The following is a 22,546-nucleotide window of genomic DNA, read 5'->3' as shown; positions in this document are numbered from 1 at the left end:
TTTTTTATTACATGGTCATAATACACAAGAAAGAAATAATTACAACCATTATCTCTGAGACCTGTGAAGTGGATGTTTTGCATTTCTCTAGACAGAAAAGGAGAAGTCTATCGCAACCCAAGAAACTCCACTGCCTGTGGGCTATATAACAAATTACAATACATCAAATTTGGTCAAATAAAACCCATGTATATCATAATACAGAAAAACCATAGTTTTAAATTGCCTTCATTAGTTGTTAGTTTACTTTGGAGTGAAAAATTTCACTTGTGGAAAGAGTCAATGATTAACATTTACTTGAGAGTAAAAACTATCTGCGGGGGAGGGCTGGAGAAATGGCTTAGCAGTTAAGTGCTTGCCTGTGAAGCCTAAGGACCCTTGTTCGAGGCTCAATTCCCCCAGGACCCACGTTAGCCAGGTGCACAAGGTGGCACATGCATTTTGAGTTCATTCGCAATGGCTGGAGGCCCTAGCGCGCCCATTCTCTCTCTCTCTCTCCCTCTCTCTCTCTCTCTCTCTCTCTCTCTCTCTCTCCCTCTCTTTCTCTCTCTCTTCCTCTTTCTCTCTGTCTGTTGCTCTCAAATAAGTAAATAAAAATAAAGCAAAAAATTCACTAGTCCCTTACAGGAAACACCTGAACCACAAGACACTGGAGAGGGTAGGATCAAGACTGACCTAAATCTCCTACATCTTCCTTCCCTCCCTCTCCCCCTCTCCCCTCTATCTCTCTCCTCTCTAACTCTTGTATATTAGTTATCTTTTTCCTCAATTTCTTAGTGGACACTGACCTGTAACCCCCACTTCCAGCTTGGGCCTACAATCCACAGTGAGCTTTTGATCAGAGAAACCTACAAGGTTTCCCAAAACAATGACAGACTTCTGTCAGAGTAATTGATGACCCACCAAAGGCCAGTGGTAAGACCCTATTGCTGAAGACTCCATACGCAGCTGACACGTAAAATGGAATGACATGGCTGGAAGCCAGGAGAGAGTCAGTCCCCAGACAGTCAGCGTGTCTAGTGCCAGAAGGCGCTACATAGGCGACTGGGGGAAGTGACCAAGAGCTGTCCAAGCAACACATTGTTTAACCTAAGTAGCAACAATTAACCGGATGTGATACCCACACAAGTGCAATAGTGGTACACAGCCATGGTGAGGAATCAATTGCTCTTGATTTGGCTAACTGATCCACTCAGTGGTACTAGACCCTTAGCTGGAGCTGGGAAACAAGTCAGAACCATACCCAAACACAAGCCCACTCTACAATATCAAGCTACCATCAATCACAGGGTATAAGAGGGCCTACACCTATCAAACTGTCTATCAAAAAAGTAAGTGTTATCTCAATTTTCTGGGTGCTAACTTACTCTCCGTTGGAGAATCTGCTTCTCTTTTCCAGATAGATGCAGATCCTAAGAAGAGATCTGCCCCAACATACCTCAGAGGGGCCCAACTGAAACTAAGGACAACTGGCGAAATAAGCAAGGGTGATGTTTTCCTGTGAACTGGATACCAGCACAAAGGGGAAGGAGATCAATGCAGAGAAAAATCAACTCCTACCAAATCAGAGAGCCAGAGCCTCAGAGGCTCCCAACACCTCAGCACTGAAGCAGACCAAAAATGAACCCAACATGGCTCAGGGAAATCTTGCGGAAGAGGGGGCGGAAAGAATGTCAGAGTTACATGTTGGGTCATGATTTTCAGAGACATTTATCATACTAATAACTGGGGGCTAACTCCACAATGCACGACCCATTTTCAATAACAAGGAGGGTCTAATGGGAGGGGGTAGATCACAGATGAGCCTAAATAATGGTACCAAACTGCCTGTATTTACTGAAAAGAAAACTAATAAATTAAATTAAAAAAAAAAATTTAAAAATATATCTGGTGGTGGGGCTGGAGAGATGGCTTCATGGTTAAGGTGCTTGACTGCAAAGCCAAAGGACCAGGTTCAGTTGCCAGGTTCCACATAACCTAGATGCACAAGGGGGATGCACACCTCTGGAGTTCATTTGCAGTGGCTGGAGGCCCTGGAATGCGCTCTCTCTCTCTCTCTCTCTCTCTCTCTCTCTCTCTCTCTCTCTCTCTCTCTTTCTCTCTCTCTCCCTGCCTGTTTCTCTCTCTCAAATAAGTATCTGGGAGCTAAATTGAAGCTAGAGAAGATATTATAATATCTCATCTTTCATTTTGACATTGATGGATCTGCTGCAAGGGGATAAACAGCTTCCTTAGCCTATGGACTTCATCTGATCAGAACATATTTTTTACTATACAGAAATCAGATCAGAAATATTTAGAATTTAATGGCCTATGGCAGTAATTTCCAACCAATTACAGAGGGGAATTGGTACTTCTGCATCCCAGTCAACTCTTACCTTAATTGGAATAACTAATTTTAAAGTATTGTGCTATCTCTTTTAGAATTTCTCAACAGAGCAGTAACTTCCTTAATAACATATTCATTATGTTATTATGCATTCATACTCTGAAATCCTAAGGCACAAGTTCATAGTATGAGGATGATTATATACGAAGATGGAGCACGCATAGTTAAGGTTAGTACCCTGACAAAACCAGCCCTACAGAGCTAAACGGTCCTATCAGCCATGGAAAGTACAAAGACTCCTATCCTTAAAACTGTAAGTTAGATATCACCATACACCAAATTTGTGAGCATATTGATCTTGAACTTCCCAGAACACTAAGAAACAAAATTCTATTGTTTATAGGCTACTCAGGTTGAATCATTTTGTTATGGAAGTCAAAGGAATTAAGTGGTACCTTATTGCCTTCCTTCTCTGAAGACTCTCTCTTACCACTGTTTCCTGGAATCAGCATTAACACAACTACTTGCACTTAAAGTCATGTGTTGCAGTTACCTTCACACTGCTGGCACAAAGTGCCTGAACAAAGGCAGCTTGTGGGAAGAAAGGATTTATTTTGGCTTACAGATTCAAGGGGCGATTCCATGAAGATAGGGGAAAATACAGCATGAGCAGAGACTGGGCATAACCTCCTAGCCAACATCAGATGAACAACATCAGCAGGAGAGTGTTCCAAACACTGGTAAAGGGAAGCTGGCTATATCACCCATAAGTCACCCCCAATAATACACTGCCTTGAGGAGAACTCAGTTCCCAAATTTCCATCAGCTGAGGATCAAGCATTCATAACAAATGAGTTATGGGGGACACCTAATTCAATCCACTGCATCAAGTCTCTGGGTATGCTGTTAAACAGGATGATAATATTTTCTCCCTGCAATTATAAACACTTTTTTATATAATCTCTTTTCAACTGAGTCTATAAAAATACATTTGCTTCTATATGATGAAGGAAAAGTTGTTTTATTCCACTCTAATATTTGGAGGAAAAATCTTGTTCTACTTTTTAGTGTTTTAACAGAAATGTCAATTTCAAAATCACAGGCAACAGCTCCTCTCAAAACAAGTGACCACTATGTACCTGTAATTTTAGAGAGTAATAACCTGTGGATATTAGTATGAGCTTGTTTCTATGTGGAACAGTTTTATTAAAGCTTTTATTTTCCCCAAGAAATAGTCAAACATGCTCACAATTGTTGTGAGGCTTGTAAGGGCTTTGGGCGTGTCCTGAAAGTTGGCCTCCCAATCTCTTCTCACCAACGTGGTGGCTGTTTAAAGGAGTTTTCTGCCTTACCTTCCTGCACCAGGGTGCCCCATGGCTATGGCTATGCTCACATGGGCCACTTGTCCACACACTGCCTGTCTTTTTTTCTACATTTTTCAGGTTTTTGTATTCTATCACTACTTTTGTGAATTTATAAAGCTCTTCCTCTCTTTCTGTCTTTGAAGCAGACTGCATTTGTCTTTATTGTATTATTATCTATTCTATTATTCTAATCTTACCCAGAGCCATTGAAATTTTATTTGAAATCATATTTTGCTAGTTCACTTGAAAAGTGAAAAGTAAAGCTTACTGTTATGATTCAAATGTTTATTGATTTCATTGTAATTTTTTTATTTTGTGTAGGTATGTTTGTGGTATGTGTGCTTGTGTGTATGTGTGTTCTTGTGGGGGCACATTTGTGTGTACATGTGTACACACGTTTGTGAGTACACATGTATGAGGTTGTGTGGGAATTTGGCAGCTAGACGTTGATGTATGGTGTCTTCTTCAATCACTCTCCCCTTTATTTATCAAGGCAGGATCTCTCACTCAAACCCAGAACTCACTGATTTGGCTAGTCTACCCAGTGATCTTGCCTCACAGGTCCTCTCAAGTACTGGTATTACTGATAGGTGGGCCGTCAGACCATCCCAGCATCTACATGGGTGCATAGGTGCTGAGGATCTAAACTTAAGTCCTCATACTGTGGCAAAAACTTTTCTCACTGTTCTGCGTCCCTAGCCACCAATTCCATTGTAATTTTAACTTCCATTCTTCTTAGTTAAATCCATAACAAATAATGTATAATGCATATACATACTTTTATTATCTAGCCTAAGAAATTCTCATATTCCAGTTATTACCTCTACCTCTCTTTTGTTGTTGCTATTGTTTGTTTGTTTGTTTTTATTTTTTGGTTTTTCAAGGTAGAGTCTTGCTCTAGCCCAGGCTGACATGGAATTCATTATGTTGTAGCCTCAGGCTGGCTTTGAACTCATAGTGATCCTCCTACCTCTGCCTCCCAAATGAAGGAATTAAAGGCATATGCTACCACATCCAACTATTATTACCTCATATTTAAGAAAGTGACTATGGCCACTTAAGTTGCCAATATTCATCAGTAGCCAAATTTTTCTCAATTATAGCTTCAACCTGTTTATACAGTTTATACTGCTCTGGGTGAGTCTGATTCCTATCTTCATCCTGTAACTAAGCAGATGTGTAACTTTGAATGAAGCAGGTACTCTCTGAGGTAATTTCTTCAATTCAGTAACAGAACTTGACTGTTTCTCTTTCTCTCTCTCTCTCTATCTCAATCTCTCTCTCTCTCAATCTGTGTGTGTGTGTGTATACATGTGTGCACATGTAACACAGCACATGTGGAGGTCCACATGTGGAGACCTCATGGTGTCTATTCTCTCCTTCCACCTCCTGTGAGACAGTACCTCTCATCATCTTTGCTGCTGTGAACCACACTCTAAGCCAACAAGCTTTGAAGTTTCCTCACTTTGCCTCCCATTTTCATAGAGCATTAGGATCACAGTTGTTTATGCCGCTTTGTGGCCTACTTTCTATGGGTACTGGTGAGTACTGAACTTGTTTTAACGGACTTGAGAGCAAGCACCGTGAACCATCGCACCATCTTCCCAGCCCCAACTGGACTAGTGCTAACATGTGTTTCCATTCTAAAAGTATGTTATTCTAATACAATCAATTTAGGTGATCATAAAGATCATTTCCTCTTAATTGAAGTCATTTAATAAAATCTATAAGAATATATTACAATATGTGATTTTATTAAAATAAAAGTATCTTTTGTATGTAATTTTAGGATAGCATTTTATTTTCTTATATTTTTATTTACTTATTTTAAAAAGAGAGAGTAGCAAAGAGAGACAAAGAATGGGCACGCTAGGGCCTCTAGTTACTGCAAATTCCAGACTCGTGTTCCACCATGTGCATCTGGCTTATATGGGTACTGAGGAATCAAACCTGGGTCCAAAGGCTTCTTAGGCAAGTGCCTTACCTGCTAAGGCATCTCTCCATCCCAGCATTTTATTTTTTTAAACAATTTTTAAAACTTATTTTATTTATGAGCAAGAGAAGGAGAGAGAATTGACATGCCAGGGCCTCTAACCACAGCAATCAAGTTCCAGACACAAGCACCATCTTGTGTACATGCGCAACCTTGTGCATATGTGTCACCTTGCGCATCCGGCTTATGTGGGTTCTAGGGAGCTGAACCTGTGTCCTTAAGCTTCATGCTTTAATCACTAAGCCACCTCTCCAGCCTCAGCATTTTTATTTTAATCAGAATGTATTTATAGTAGAATGGACACAATTAAAGTGCACCATTTCATGAGCTTACATAAATTTAATATTTTATATTTCTACAAATCCTTAAAGACATAAAAAAATTTTCTAATTTATTTTTAAACATATACCAGGTTGACTATAATATTTACAAATGTGCTTTTTTGTACTTATCCTGCATAGGATTCTCTGAGTTTCCTGCATTTACAGGTTACTGGAGGTTTGTTTGGTTTTTTTAATCAAACTTAAGAAAAAGTAGAAAACAACAATTTCAACATTATTCTCATTTCTTTTTAGAGCTGTAATTACATGTATTTAGGCTACCAGAAAGTGTCCCAGAGTTACTGAAAGATTTTCTTTTTTTTATTTTTTTTTATTTTATTTTTTTTATTTATTTATTTGAGAGCGACAGACACAGAGAGAAAGGCAGATAGAGGGAGAGAGAGAGAATGGGCGCCCCAGGGCTTCCAGCCTCTGCAAACGAACTCCAGACGCGTGCGCCCCCTTGTGCATCTGGCTAACGTGGGACCTGGGGAACCGGGCCTCGAACCGGGGTCCTTAGGCTTCACAGGCAAGCGCTTAACCGCTAAGCCATCTCTCCAGCCCTGAAAGATTTTCTTAATTTCATACATTTTTTTTCTGAAATTTCTGGTTTTTTTTTTTGAAATTTCTGTTTTTATTTAGGGTTTCCAGATTTGCTATCAATCATTGTATCCATTCTTCTTTATGGATTCTTTTACATAACTATTGTTCTTGTCATTTTAAGAACACTCTGCTAGGGCTGGAGAGATGACTCAGGTACTGAAAGTACTTGCTTACAAAGTCTGATGGCCTGAGTTCAATTCCCCAAAAGCCAGATGCATAAAGTGGTATATGCACCTGGAGTTCATTAGCAGAGGCAAGAGGTTCTAGCATCTCTCTCTCTCTCTCTCCCTCTTATAAATAAATATATCTTAAAAATAAAATCAATCTGCTCATTTTAATATGTATGCATATTGGTATTTCTAGTCATTGATTTTTCCATTAGCTGTAGGGTACTGTTGCTATTCCTTAATTCGTCAACTCTACATTTGCCTATCAGAAATTACTGACTACAAGACATAGACCTCTTTCTTCATGTTGTCTTCCTCTGGAGTGTTGAATTTTGTTCCAGCAACCATTAAATTATGGGTGGAATGGTTTTGCCAATAGTCTAAGTATGAATTCCTTAGCCTTGCATATAGATGATTTTAACGTATAGTGCTTCTTAACTTTCAGTGGAAATCTTGAAGTATTTTCCCAGATTGTAATATAATAGGACTAGAAATCTGAACTCTTCCTCCTTAGGAGGCAGTTGTTGAAATACGTTCATCTTTTTAAACCTCCAAATGCTTTGCTTCTTGGGCTACTTGGTAAGATGCCCACATATGTGAAATTTAAAGGTCAAGCAAATATTTGAAGAAAGAAATAATGAGAGACAGTTATATAGATTTTAAGGGTTTCCCTTTGTGGCTTTCCAAGTTCAGGGATTCAATCATCAACTTCCAGCCACTCCATCAGCTTCTAACCCATATCTCTTTGAATCAGCAAGACTCTGGCCTTCTCATCAGTTCTGCACTTTTCTGTACATATGTCATAGACATGCCATTAGGGGAAAAAACAAAAAAAATATGAACCTCAATCATAATGGTTCCAATTTTGTACTACCAAATTTTCCAGTTTTGTCTAATTTTGGATTTTTTTAACTAATTAGCCAGAGTTTGAAATTATTATCAATAATAGGAATAGTCCAGTACAGGTTACTGTACCATTACAAAAATGCAGACTTTGATTCTGAGGTATCTTTTAACCATTAATTTGTAATTATGTTGCATTAAAAATATAGTTTTATGATATTAAACCTGTTGTGATTTGTTGAGAATTTCTTTTTGCTTCAGAAAAAGGATAATCATACCTATTTACTTGCTGATTGTAGGACACTTTTTATTCTTTAAAGAGGTTTAACTGGATTATTTTTCTCAGTTTTGAATGTTTAACCTAAAATACCCTATCTGAACTTTTTGTCAAAACTGCCACTACAAGTATAAGTTTCACATTTGTCCATAATACCCTGCCAATTTTGCCCATTTTCAAACTATATTTCAAGGTACAGTACATCTAAATTGAAAATTACTACAATTTCCCAGTTAACTGCTCCCCTAACTGATAAATAATAGAATTAATTTTTTGAAATCAGTTATGTTGCATGGCTTGCTCTTACTTAGAAGGAAGAATTAGTCATACTTCCTAATATATATATAATATAGAATTAAATTTTAATTAAGTAAAAACCTTTATTTAAATTCTATATAGTCTCCTCCTTGGTCCTCACTGTCTTTCTACTCCACTGAGCCTCTATTTTTTTTCTACTAGTCCCTCTTTTATACTGATGATTATTTTGAAGTTCATCAACCTGTTGATAAGCCCAATGTTATGCAGGTCTTATGTAGATAAGAACAACCACTGTGAGGTCATGGGTACAATCACCACTTCATATCTGGAAGACAGCATTCCAAAGCAGTCCTCCCGTCCTTCAGCTCTTACACTCTTTGTGCCACCTCTTTTACTATAGTCCCTGAGCCATTTTTGGAGGGTGTGATAAAGATATCTCCTTAAGTGCTGAACACTCAACTGTCATTTCTGCTCAAAACTGTTGCTACTATAACCCTGACAATATGGTTCTTAGTATTTTGTAACAAATTTATGTGAGAAATGCGTAAGGTCTTAAAACTTTTAACTATAGAAATCTTACGGGCTGGAGAGATGGCTTAGCGGTTAAGCACTTGCCTGTGAAGCCTAAGGACCCCGGTTTGAGGCTCGGTTCCCCAGGTCCCACGTTAGCCAGATGCACAAGGGGGCGCACGTGTCTGGAGTTCCTTTGCAGAGGCTGGAAGCCCTGGCGCGCCCATTCTCTCTCTCTCCCTCTATCTGTCTTTCTCTCTGTGTCTGTCGCTCTCAAATAAATAAATAAATAATTTAAAAAAAAAGAAAAAGAAATCTTACAAAGCTGAAAGCAGAGATTAATGGGCCATTCTGGTTAAATATTTGAAGACCAAGAGGCCAAAAGAAAGGTGCACTGTGATGACCAACTCACAAGGAGATTTCAGAGGGGAATATGGACTCTATCAGGAAGTGGGATTTAAGCAATTCATACAATATTCTGACAAAGAAACTGGTTGTATTCTGTCCATGTCATGAGAACTTGAACAAAGTTGAATTTAAAAGTAATAGACTGGGCTAGAGAGAAGGCTAAACATTTAAGGTGCTTACCTGAAAAGCCTAAGGACCCATGTTCAACTCTCCAGGTCCCGCAGAAGCCGGACACACCAGGGGACACAAGAACGCAAGGTCAAAGTGCACAGGGTAGAAAAGTATCTGGAGTCCAATTACAATGACTTGAGGCCTTGACATGCCAATTCTCAATCTCTCTCTTGCTTAAAAAGAAGACCAATCTGTTGGGCTTGCCTCAAAAAAATAATTTTAAAAAGTAACAGACTGTGTTTGGCAGAGAAAATTTCAAGTTAGCATACAGAGGCTGCTATAGCTATAAACTGAGATCAGACTTTATCCTGAGATGAAAGAAGTTGGCAATATTGTACATGCACTACTGTTTTTTTCTATTTTCTTTTTCCTTCATTTTATTTATTAGTTTTGTACTCAGTGAATACAGTCAAATTGATACCATTGTTAGCCTCCTCCCTGTCCTTCCCCCTCCCCCAGCCCCTCCTTGTTGAGGTATATGGGTCATGAATTGTGGAATTAGCCTTCAATTATGGGTAGGAGGAAATGTCTCTGTGTATCATGACCCAATGTGTGGCTCTGACATTCTTTCCGCCCCGTCTTCTGCAAAATTTCCCTGAGCCATGTTGGATTCATTTTGGGTCTGCTTCAGTGATGGATATCTGATTTGGTAGGAGTTGATTGCTCTCTGTGTCAATCTCCTTCACCCTTGTGCTGGTACCCAATTCACCAAGAAAACAGCACCCTTGCTTGTTTTGCCAATTATTCTTAGTTTCATCTGGGGCCGTTTTGAAGTATGATGGAGGTTCTTTCCTTAGGATCTGCATCTATCTGAAAAAGAGAAGTAGATTTGGGTATGTTGGCATCTGGTACTACTGGTTTTGAAGGAAAGAAAGATGCAAGATAAGATTCATGGAATATTATATCACAGTACAAGAGAGCAGCTGAGGATGAGTGATGTGAGCCAGGGTCAAAGTATCAGCAAGGAGGCTTTATGAGGCCATGGTGTGAAGCTGTGAAGGTGAGCCCTAAATTGTAAAGGAGCCCCCAGGACACTAGAGATGCCAGGAGCTTGGGGCAGCTTGGACAACAACCAAGAAAAGTTGTGGGCTCAAGGTGGATATTTCACAAGAAAGAGGCTGTGGGAAGCATGCAGGAGGGGGAGAAACAAGCCATGCCTTTTGAAGCTCAGAGGATTTTGTCATAAATTCTCAAGATACTGTATATATATGACGCTGCAGGACTTGACGTTTTCCTGGTGGGTTATGGTCTTACTTTGGTCCAATCTGTGCTTGCTATCCCCCCATATTCCTCCCTTTCCTTTTTGGAATGAGAAATCTGTGTCATTTTATGTTAGAAGTTTGTAACTTGTGTTGATTTATACAAGGGCTCACAGTTAAGAGACTGTCTTGGTTCTCAGATGAGACAGTGAACTCTGAACTTTTGAAGAGTATTGTGACTGATAATGATTATGGGGATTTTTTTTTTTTTTTGAGGTAGGATCTTACTCTGGTCCAGGCTGACCTGGAATTCACTATGTAGTCTCAGGGTAGACTCAAACTCATGATGATCCTCCTACCTCTGCCTCCCAAGTGCTGGGATTAAAGGCATGTGCCACTATACCCTGCCAATTATGGGGATTTTTAAAGTTACACTGAATGCATTTTGCATCATTAGATAGCCAGGAGTCTTTGGTGGCTAGGGGTCTGGTGGTTTAGATGTAAAATGTCCCCCATAAACTCATGTGATTGAATACTTAATCCCTTTACTTGTTGCTCCTATTCAGTTGTTTCTGTGTGAGAAAACTGTGGAACCTTTTGGAAGTGGAACCTTGCTAGAGAAAGTGTTTCACTAGAGATGGGTCTTGAGGTGCTAAAGCTCAGACCCAGATTGCTATAGTTTTCTCTGTACTTCCTCCCTGCTGATGTGATGATGTGGTATCAGCTCAGTCCTAGTATCCCTTCTCTGCCATAATAAACTCCAAACTATAAGCCACAATAAACTCTTCCTTTCTCTAAGCTACTTCTAATCATGTATTTTTCCCCAGCAAGCAGAAAGTAACTGATACACTATCTGCCTATCATTTTTTATTTTTATTGGGATATGCTTTAGAATGGGATAAAAAGATACTGATTTCTTAGTCTGGAAGTTTATTATACCCATATGTATTTTTTTAATAAAGTTACCTTTTTAAATTTTTACTTATTTATTTAAGAGAGCAAGAGATAAAGAGGTGCAGAGAGAGAAATGGGTTTGTCAGGACCTCCAGCCACTAAAAACGAATTCCAGACACATGTACCACCTTGTGTATCTGGCTTACATGGGCTTTGGGGAATTGAACCGATGTCCTTTGGCTTTTCAGGCAAACACCTTAACCACTAAGCCATTTCTCCAGCCTATACCCATATTTTTTAATCACGGGATAAGATGAGATTTGTATTTCATTTTGATTCTAATAAGATTTCCAGATGAAAAACAAAATTCAACTTGCTTTGTTAGTATAAAATGGTGATTTTGTGGGTTCAAATGTGTAAAAACTATCTTTAAAACATATGGGAAAGTCTATACACTCAGTACTATGTGTGAATTCCTTAAATGGAAATGAAAATGTCATTGCTTAGAAACAGGTGTCTGTGGATCTCTGAGCAGCTTCAATTGCTTAGAAGCCACATGCTTTTCCATCTGCATACCTTTGGATTCATTGCAAGCTGGTCTCTTCCAGATGTGACATTTCAACAAATGATTCACTGTGATTTATCTTGATGCTCACATAACTCACAGCTTGTTATTTGTTGAAGAGAAATCAAGATGCCTTTCAAATTGTGTTCGATTTCTTTTTGAGCATTCTTTCATGGACAAGTCGAACCCCATATAAAATCACAACCACAGAAAATAATGCCCTTCCTGACATTGTAACTGAATATCCAGTCTTCAAATGATTACTTTTTCCAGAAGCTGAAGTGGAGAGGGCCCCTTGATACACATTTCACTCTGTTATTTCTCTACTTCATTTGCCAAACCAATGAAAGACATTTTCTCAAAATGAGTCCCCACTGCAATTTCAAACATATGGAATATAAACATGATATATAACAGGTATTTTTTTCAATCACTGCTTTTAATAATACTTTGCCAAGTATTATTTCCCCATCCATTAATATCATATTTGGTAGATTCAATCATTATCTACCCACCTTAAGGTATTAAAATTCAAACAATGTAAAGTTTCAATTTCAAACTAAATCTAAATTGCTCCAGCCAGAGCGTGAGGACAGGCCTAGGCTGCTAGAGAGGGGTGCTGTGAGGAACCAAGACAATCGCTCTGCATTTCCCTTTTCACCTTGGATCTGCAAGGCCCCTCAAGTGGCTTCTGGGTAAGGAAGATGTTCACAAAATGTCTATCTTTCCTTCATCTGATGGCTTTAAAATAAGTATATCATAGGATATATGTTGTGATCTGAGTAACATAATACAATGTCTCCAATAATTGAAAAGATTATTTTATTTGAATAAACTTTGACTAAATTCCTTAATCAGATAATGTTATGATAAACATGCACTTCTCCAGATCCTTGTCTTAGAGTTCACTAAAAATCCACTTTAATTTTGTGACTGGTTGCTATAAGCCAAGTTAGTGTATTTTTAGAGGTGTCTATTACTTCAAACTCCTATTTTTATGTTTCTTAGTGATTTCCCCATAAGTCACAAAGTTGTGAACTAAAAAATTTTACTATTTACCAAGAAATCTCTCAAATATTGCACCCTAATGATTTAGAATAGATTTTAAAAATTCTCTACACTTTTTAAATATTTTACATATTTATTTGCAAGCAGAGAGTGAGAGAGGAAACACAGAATGGGTGTGTCAAGACTTCTAGCCAGTGCAAATGAACTCCAAAGGCATGTGCCACTTTGTGCATCTGACTTTATGTAGGTACTGAGGAATTGAACCTGGGTTAATAGGTTTTGTAGGCAAGCACCTTAACCACTGAGCAAGCAACTTCTCTACATTTAAGCAACTGTTTTCTTAGTAACATTTTAGAGTAATGGCAAATCATAATAACACTAAGTTTGAGCTTAAATACATAGAATGTGGCTGGTAGGAGTAGGATGTCAGTGTCCCCTCCAGCATGCATGTTTAAACTCAAACCCCATGCAGTGTTTGATGAGGTGAGGGATCTGGTATGTGGTTACACCATGGGGCTTCTACCTGATAAATGAAACTACTATCTTTATAAACATCCTTTCACTGAGTATTTGATCTTATGTCTTTCCACCATACCCCATATGAGAAAGTACTATCTTAGAAGCAGAGAGCACACCTCCCAAGATAGCAAACATGCCAGCACCTTGATCTCAGTTATCTTGACCTCTAAATCTTAAGAACATCCCTGTTGTTTATAAATTATTGTCTAGTGAGTAGTACATTTTATATGAGCACCAAACATCCAACTTACTGACAGAAGGACTACGCTCTGAGCCTCTAATTACAAAGCACAGAAGGTCCAGATGATGAGTAGTTGTGTATATTATATATCTTTCAATCTGGGAGGGATAGACATTTCTTCTACTAAAATAGAGCTATAGGGCTGGGAGATGGCTCAGCACTTAAAGGCACTTGCTTACATATCCTGATGACTTGGGCTTAATTTCCCAGTATCCATGTAAAGATTGATGCAAAAGTGGTACATGCAGCTGGAATTTGTTTACAGTGGCACCAGTTGATGTCTTTGGCCTAGATATCTTGCCATAAAGCTTTCAGGGTTCCCTGTTGGTTAATAACATTGATAACTTTTTCCCCCAACAGAGTACATGCTCTTTCCAACATCCTGACAGCTAGTCAACAGAGAGGAAGCTTCCAGCTCAGCTTCATCTTCATTTCTCATTGTCCTGAAATTAATTATGTAGAGCCTTTAGCAAAAGGATCTTACCAGCTAGTTCTGTTGGGCAACCAAGAGCCTTGAAAGTAGCTTGTAATGTTTTGGGAGCATCAAGGGTCTCCCTTGCCAACAAGTTACTGGGAGGTAACCCACTCCTGGTACTGAAATTTTCTTATAGCAATACATAGCTTCTGGACACAGTTTTATCCATTTCCACAGGGTAATTCTGCCCAAACTCTTTTTCAAAATATATAATGTTTATCTAGCAAAGAAGTAGATTTCAATGTGGCTTATTTATAACATCTTTAATTCTGAGTATCCCTCTTTCCAAACCCTTCTCTCCTCCATTCCCTCTCCTGACTCCACTTGGACCATCTTCACCTCCAGTATTCTGCCCCTCTACTTTAAAGTATTTTTGGTCTTTACTTTTATTCTCCTCAATTTAAACATTGGTATTAAGACAGCAAGTATTATGAAGCAATCATATACTCTAATTCATTACATTGCATTAAATAAATGTAGAATATGGTTAAATTTTTAACTTACTGCTATCAATTAGTATTCTACTTGTATATGAATCATAATATATATAGAGAGAGACAGAGAAATGAAAGAGTATGAATGGAGGGTACTTTAAAATGAGAACAATAAAACAAATTCTATAAGCAAAGCCAGATGTGGTAGCATAAAACCATGATTCCAGCACAGAGAATGGTAAGGCAGGAAATCTTGAATTCAAGGCCAGCTTAGGCTACATAAAATGTCTGTCTCAAATACACATATAAAGATGAAAATTTGTAAGGAGAAAGAAGGCATTTAGTAGGCAAAACAAACACAGACAACACTAATCTAATTCTATCATTGCACATTTGTAACATCCTGGTTGCTGGTGTGTATCAGGCAGCATTCATAACATCAGGTGCTATAACAAGTAAAGAGCAATGCCTTCATGACTTATGGTACTAAGTATGTGTGTGTGTGTGTTTATGCCAAGTCCAATAAGTGCATTCCTGGTTGAGGTACCCTCTTCACTAGTGCTCCTTGATCTTCTGATGTGATGACAGCCCTTTTAGCTTTATGATATGGCCATATTCCTGCATCACTCTCCAGGCTCTTGGCACCTAGCAAGCTCACAAGCACAAAAAAAAAAAAAAAAAGCATGTGGGCATTTGCAAAAGTGTATTGAGGCCATGTTTAGCGATTACACATCCCCGTTCATATTTGGCTGGTCCCTCCTCAATAAAGAGACTGGAAAGAGTAATACTTCTCTGTGGTTGAAAGGGAAGAATCTTGTATTGACTAGAGATATTTCTCTGTTTAATATAAAAGTATGGGAATGATGGCTTTAGTCTTTTTCCTTAAAAAAAAGATGCATGATGGGCTGGAGAGATGGCTTAGCGGTTAAGCGCTTGCCTGTGAAGCCTAAGGACCCCGGTTCGAGGCTCGGTTCCCCAGGTCCCACGTTAGCCAGATGCACAAGGGGGCGCACGTGTCTGGAGTTCCTTTGCAGAGGCTGGAAGCCCTGGCGCGCCCATTCTCTCTCTCTCCCTCTATCTTTCTTTCTCTCTGTGTCTGTCGCTCTCAAATAAATAAATTAAAAAAAAAAAAAAGATGCATGAATGTTGGTAAGGAAAGAAACACAAACTTACTAATTTGTTTTAAAAAAAAAAAGTCCATTGTGTTTATACAACGAATGTGAATAGTAGAAAATGCTGGCAAGTGACTTTCCAAAAACATGCATAGCTTACTGATATTTTTCTTTATGTTCATCTTTTGCTGCTTTTGTTTTTTATAAGGTCTCACCATATAGTGCAGACTGGCCTAGAACTCAGTATGTAGCTCTGCCTGGCCACAAATTCCCAACTTCTTGTGTCAGCCTCCCAAGAGCAAGGATTAATGGCATGTGCACTATGCTGGCTTATGTTATTCCTTATATAAAGTTAAAGATACACTAGTAAAAAACTTGTGAATTCACTTCTATAACAACAAGAGACAATCACAATGACTTTAATCAGAGTATAATAGAATTCAGATTGGCAATATCATTATACAGAGATAGTGTACCTAAATGCTTGAAACAATTTTCTTAGCATAGTATTGGGTATGAAATGTTCATGTTCCTCAATGGCTCACTGGAGGCTTGGTATCCAATGCAGTCAGTGTTCAGCTTGTGCCTGCTCTTCAATAGTTCTGAATTTGCACATGGCTACTTTAGTACCCTGCACAGAGATTTCTGCCAGCATCAAAACAGCTGTCATGTTCAGTTTGAGCATATTTATACATCTGTACTTCCCAAATGAATATGTGCACATACCCAGGATATGTGGCAGTGGGCCAAAAGATGTTCAAAAGCAAGGCTGAACATGACAGAGCTACTGAGGTATCCCATTTAGATATATTTGAGAATAAAATAGCCTAACCTGCTTTTTTTTTCAATCTGAAACCTAGACATGGTATAAAAGAAAATTTGAATAAATAGTTAAATGACATATTGAAAGAGATTGCCCTGGTTATTCTTCTAGGAGGTCAGTTCATTATCCAAGATGTGACTGGGGCTTCTCCATAATTTCTTTTCATCTATCCTAATTTTGTCTGTCTTTTTACTAGTCCTCCAACAGAAATGTTTGAAAAGCAGAGACATACTTAAATCTCTTCTTTGAACACACACACACACACATATATACATACATACATACACACACTCCTTTCATATTTTCTGTTTTTAGCATCTAATTATTCATAAATTTCATGTGCATGTGTGTGATTTGAAGCAATTTTGTGGCATTCATTATTTTTTGCATATATTGGACAGTAAATTTCTCTCAAAAGAAATATTATGGAAGAAAACATACAGTTCTATTCTCTAGCATATCAAAGTCTTTCAGTACATGATTCAGAAAGAGTGAAGCTATATATTGACGTTCCTGTAAAACTTTGTAAGTCAATACACATTTACCATAAATAAATACATAAATACATTTTTAGAAATTGTGATGAGAAATGTATATGGAACTAAAAAAGTATAGTAATCCATTATGTGTTAAAATGCCATACATTGTCAAAAGAAATGTTGACTGAAACTAACATAATATAATAATGAGGATTGTTGGGAAAATACACAAATGAACAAATCCACTACCAGCTTATTTTAAAAGTTTAATTTGTGGACTAACTATAAGAAAACGGTTTTAAAAGCAAAAATCTAGAAAAAAATGGACAGATTCTGAGATTTCAGAGCTACGTGGATTAAATGATTACTTGCAGCTCTCACTTCCCCAGAGAATAATAATATCCATAAAAATCAGAGTTATAGGTAATGAGCCTTCTAGCCAGATAAACTAAATTTTATTTACTTTTCTTTAACTTTTCTCCTGGTCTTCATAAATATTACAATAAGAGTTTAAAATATTCTGATGTTCATTAAAGCATGTTTTCTTACTTCCTCTACTAAAACAGCACTATCACAAATCTTAATTCTTTCTTTGTAACTTTACATGAACATGTTTAATTCACAAGCAGTAGTAATAATGGTGAGGAGGGAAACACACAAGAACAGAAAAGCAAGAAGAAAATGAATGGATGATTTACCAGGGGTATCCAATCCTTTGACATTTCAATATGACATTGTCATCTGCAAATGTGTTGAGCCTCATTCATAGCTATGTTGAGATGTATGTGGCCCATAGGCTACAGCTTGTACATGCATTAATTAATTTAATAAATACAATTTGTTTTGTTATTTGTTTTTATAAGACATGCTCAGGAGGGCCTAATGATGCTACTTCTGGATATGTCTGTATATGGGGAAGAGATGGCCTAATGATTCTGCATTGCTGTTAGCTTTCCATTGCCATGACAAAACCCATAAGATAAACAACTTGAAAGAAGGACAGGTTTACTTTAGTAATGGTTTCGGAGGTTTCATGGTCAGATGATTCCACTGTTTTGAAGGCAGTGGGGAGGAAAGACAGAACAGCCTGACCAGGAACACCTGGCAAAGCAAAGCTACTTACCTTTTAGTAGAGAGGAAACAAAGTAAGGAGATAGTAGTTGGAATATTCCTCCAACTTCACACCTACAGTGACCTAATATCCTTTTCTAGACCTCACCCCAGAAAGGCTCCACCATTTCCCAAAAGTTCCTCTAGCTAAGGACCATAACCTCATCACAAGAGACTTTGAGGAGTATTTACGGCCAAAGTATAGTTGTTATTTCAGACTACCAATTCACAAATTAATGTTTTGAGACTGATATGATATGTGTAAACTTCATGATGAACTACATGATAAAAATAAGAATTCTAGGATTGTTGAAAGGTACAGCTATACATAATTGCTAAAGAACTGAAATCTTACAAAATAAATAGAAATTCTATATTATCTGAATTCAAAAGTAAATAATATAAAAATCAGTTTAGTACTTTTATTAATCTTTAATTAGCAACAATAGTAAGGCAAAGAAACTGAGGTGAAGAAAAAGAAAGCAAGCACTGTTTGAACTACTCAGCCTTCATGGACTTTTTCTATTTAAAGATAATTGTAAATGTTCTCTTAAGTTTTCAACATGTGAATCTTATTTGTCTATAACTATAATGAGGTTTTAAAAGATAATGAATATATATTAAAATGCACATTCCTCATCTAAATAAAAGCAAAGTAAACCTTCTCTTCAATTTTTCATTTTGGTGTATGTAATAAAATAGCCAAACATGAAGGATTAAACAAGTTGTTAAAAGGTAGAACTTATGCAATAATGCAAATTTACTTATGGCCACTCATATGTAAAACATTATTCAGGGGCTGGAGAGATAGCTTAGCACTTAAGACACTTGCCTCCGAAGCCTCAGGGTCCATGTTTTACTCTCCAGACCCTGTGTAAGCCTGATGTACAAAGATGAGGAAAGCACAAGGTCACACATGCCCACTAGGTGGCAAAGTTCAGCTGGATTCTAATGGCTGAGGCCCTGGCATACCAATTCTCTCTTTTCTTTCTTTCTCTCTCTCTCTTTCTCTCTCTAAAATAAAATAAATAAAAGTAAAAAAAAAAAAAAAGATAAAGTAATTCTTAAAAAAAAAAATTCAGGCTACAAATAAACCTATAGCTCAACATGATTTCTCTTGCACTTATTTTCTCCATGCTGGGACAAACACCTGCCCAGAAGCAGTGTATTAGAGGAAAGGGTTCATTTCAGGCTTTCAGTTTTCAGGGAAAGCTTCATCATTACAAATAAAGATGGCTCAGTTCCATAGATTCACAGTGGACATACAACCAACATCCAGAGTTTAAACTGCTCTCTACATATCTTAGGGCTGGGATACAAGATCCATCCCAGTGATACCTCCTCCAACATATTGTAGGATACTAAAGTAGGCAGCTTAGTCTTAATGAAAAATGTAGTGGTGCACACCTTTAATCCCAGCACTCATGAGGCAGAGATAGGAGGATCACTGTGAGTTTGAGGCCACCCTAAGACTACATAGTGAATTGCAGGTCAGCCTGGGCTAAAGTGAGACCTTACCTTGAAAAATCAAAATTAAAAAAAAAAATGCTTGAGTCTATGGGGCCACATATTCAAACCAACACATTCCTCCCCTGGCCCCCATAAACTCATGAATATCTTATAATGCAAACTGTACTCAGTCCAACCTCAAAGACTCTCCATAGTCTTTACTAACCTTAACATTGTTCAAATGTCCCAAGTCTCATCCAAGATTTAACATGGTTTCCTAACTGTGACCATTGTATAAATCAAAACACAAGTAACATATTTCTACCACATAATGGCACAGAGTCAACATTCCAATTGCAAAAAGGTATAAAGGTATAACAAGGAAAAACTAAATCAATGCAAAATCAAAAATGAGCAGGTAAACAGAAAACAATTGAAAGTCTAGTCCACATCCATCACCAGCAACAAACGTTTCTGGATTTTCAATTCCACTGCTCCAGCAGAGTAGCTCAGGGACAAGTCCATCCTGGATCAGAAGCTTTTTGTGGCAGCCATTTCATAATTCTGGTCTATCCAAAACATCTTTGAGTCTACAACATAAGACACAGTTCATCTTCATAGCTCCAGTCAATGGCTTTACTTGTCTTCCACAGAGGGAGTTCAACCCTACTTCCCATTGCCTGAGGAGCAGCTGGAAGCAATTCATCTTCATATACTGGCAATACTGAGTCTCCCCACAGGGATTTCAATAACCCTGTTTCACATGCCACATCTTAAAGGCTCCAGTTCACCTTCATACAATGGCCTTACTGGGTCTTCACACAGAGATTTAAGCCCTGCTTCACTTTTTTCAGAAGCAATCTGTAAAAAACAAAACTGTGTTGTACATTCAGTGACCCTTTCTTAAGAAATTCTACCAAATTTGTTAATCCAGATAGGAATACAGCATGATCTTGAAAAGCAGGATACTCCTTTAAAATTCTTCCTTTAAGTTTCTACCTTGTAAAAGAATTTGTATCCCTATTATCTTGAGCCTCCCATGGCTCACTATAAGGGCATCATTTCCATTTCCTCAATGCAAAACAGTTGGCCCATGCTTATTGGTAGTAATCTTCCTTAATAGTTGCAAACCAGTCTGTGTCAATAACTTCAAACTTGCTTCAGTTTTTTTTTTTTTTGTAATAAACCATATACTTTCATAACTTTATTTTCAATACCTTCCACCAAGCATAGCAGTCCATTACTTTTAAATCCAACCTTGTTCAAACTTTCTGGACATGGGCAGAATGAGCCAACCTTTCCACCAGCAGCCCTGTTTCAACAAAGCTCTCTCTTTCTCTCTTAAAAGTTTCTAAGCCAAGCCTTCACAATCCACAATTCTATCTGCATTAAGCATTTTTAACCTCTCACTAGAATCATCAAGCTTGGTTTACAGCACTGAAAGCCTTCTCCAGTCCAAAATACCAACCAAATATTTCCACATTTGTCCCACAAACACATTCCAAAAGACCAAAACCCACATGGTCAGATCCATCACAGCAACAACCCCACTTCTTAGTACCAATTTTCCTGCTGCAGTTACTTACTCATTGCTGGGACAAACACAAGACCAGAAGAAGTTAATGGGAGGAAAGGATTTATTTCAGGCTTACATAACCCAGGGGAAGTATCACATGGCAAAATAAGCTGGCTCACATCCATAGATACATTGCAGACACACTACCAACAGCCAGCAAACATGAACAGTCAGAACTCAAACTGTTCTCTACACACCTTAATACTAGACTAAAAGATCTACCTCAGTGATATTTCCTCTAGCTGGCTTCTGGAAACTTAAGTAGGAAGAAGCTTAATCTTAACCAAAATTTCCTGAGTCTATAGGGCCATACATTCAAACTGCCATAATCCATTTTTTTTCAACTAGAAGTTTAAAATACTGGTGAGTCGTAGCCTTTAAATTTACAGACCATATCACCATTTTGATCATACCTCACTAGAATGTTCAAGATGGAGTAAATTTAGTGTGTCAGATTTTCACAGCAAGAAAATATGTTATTTCCCAAGTTATTAAAGCTACTTATAATACTTCTTATGTGATCCAAAGTGTTGGAATTTAATGGTGTGTTTATCTTTTGAGATACTCAGTTATATAGTATATAAGAGTTCTCTAGAGGAAGAGAACTTATAGAATGAATTGTATTAAAGGGGGATTTATTGGATTGTCTTATAGCAGTCCAACAATAGCAGTCTGAAGACCCAAGAATCAAGAAACCTGGTAGCTGCTCAGCCCACATGGCTGGATGGCTTTGTGGAGAGCAACTGGTCTTCAGCCCCTGATGGTGTTACATCCATGCTGGAAGGCTGAGAAAACTTGGTTCCAATACCAATGAAGGACAAATGAACAGGAAAGACACATGCAAGTGAAGAACTCACCAGCAAGCAGCACCAGCAGACAGGTAGGAGGAAGGTATTTTTTTTTCTCCCAGAGCTTCCTTAAATAAAGCCTCTCCACGATGGCAACCCACTCTTGGGGATGGGCTCACTCTGGAAGAAGACTTCCTCCTTCAGTTAATCCTTCATGGAAGCCACCTCACAGACCTGAGCAAGAGGAATGTCTGTCAATTCCTAATCTGATCAAGTGGACAACAGAGCTTAAACATGACATATTGGAAACCAGAAAATCTACAGAGGCCACATGAAAAGCCATCCCTCCCTTTCATAGCAAGTTCTCTTGTGTCTTACCCATAAAATATGGTATTCTATAGTTTTTATTATAGTTCAATAAAAACATAACAACAGAGCTAGAGAGATCAATTAGCAGTTAAGGCAGTTATTTGAAAAGCCTAAGGACCCAGTTTCAATTCCCCAGGACCCATATAAGCCAGAAGCACAAGGTGGTACATGCATCTGGAGTTCATTTGCAATGGCTGGGGGCCCTGATATGCCAATTCTCTCTCTCTCTCTCTCTCTTAATAAATAAATAAACATTTAAAAA

The sequence above is a fragment of the Jaculus jaculus genome, chromosome 4 (assembly GCF_020740685.1).
Source record: "Jaculus jaculus isolate mJacJac1 chromosome 4, mJacJac1.mat.Y.cur, whole genome shotgun sequence".
Classification (NCBI taxonomy): domain Eukaryota; kingdom Metazoa; phylum Chordata; class Mammalia; order Rodentia; family Dipodidae; genus Jaculus; species Jaculus jaculus.
The sequence above is the reverse complement of the archived record's forward strand: the minus strand, read 5'-3'. Positions refer to the sequence as shown.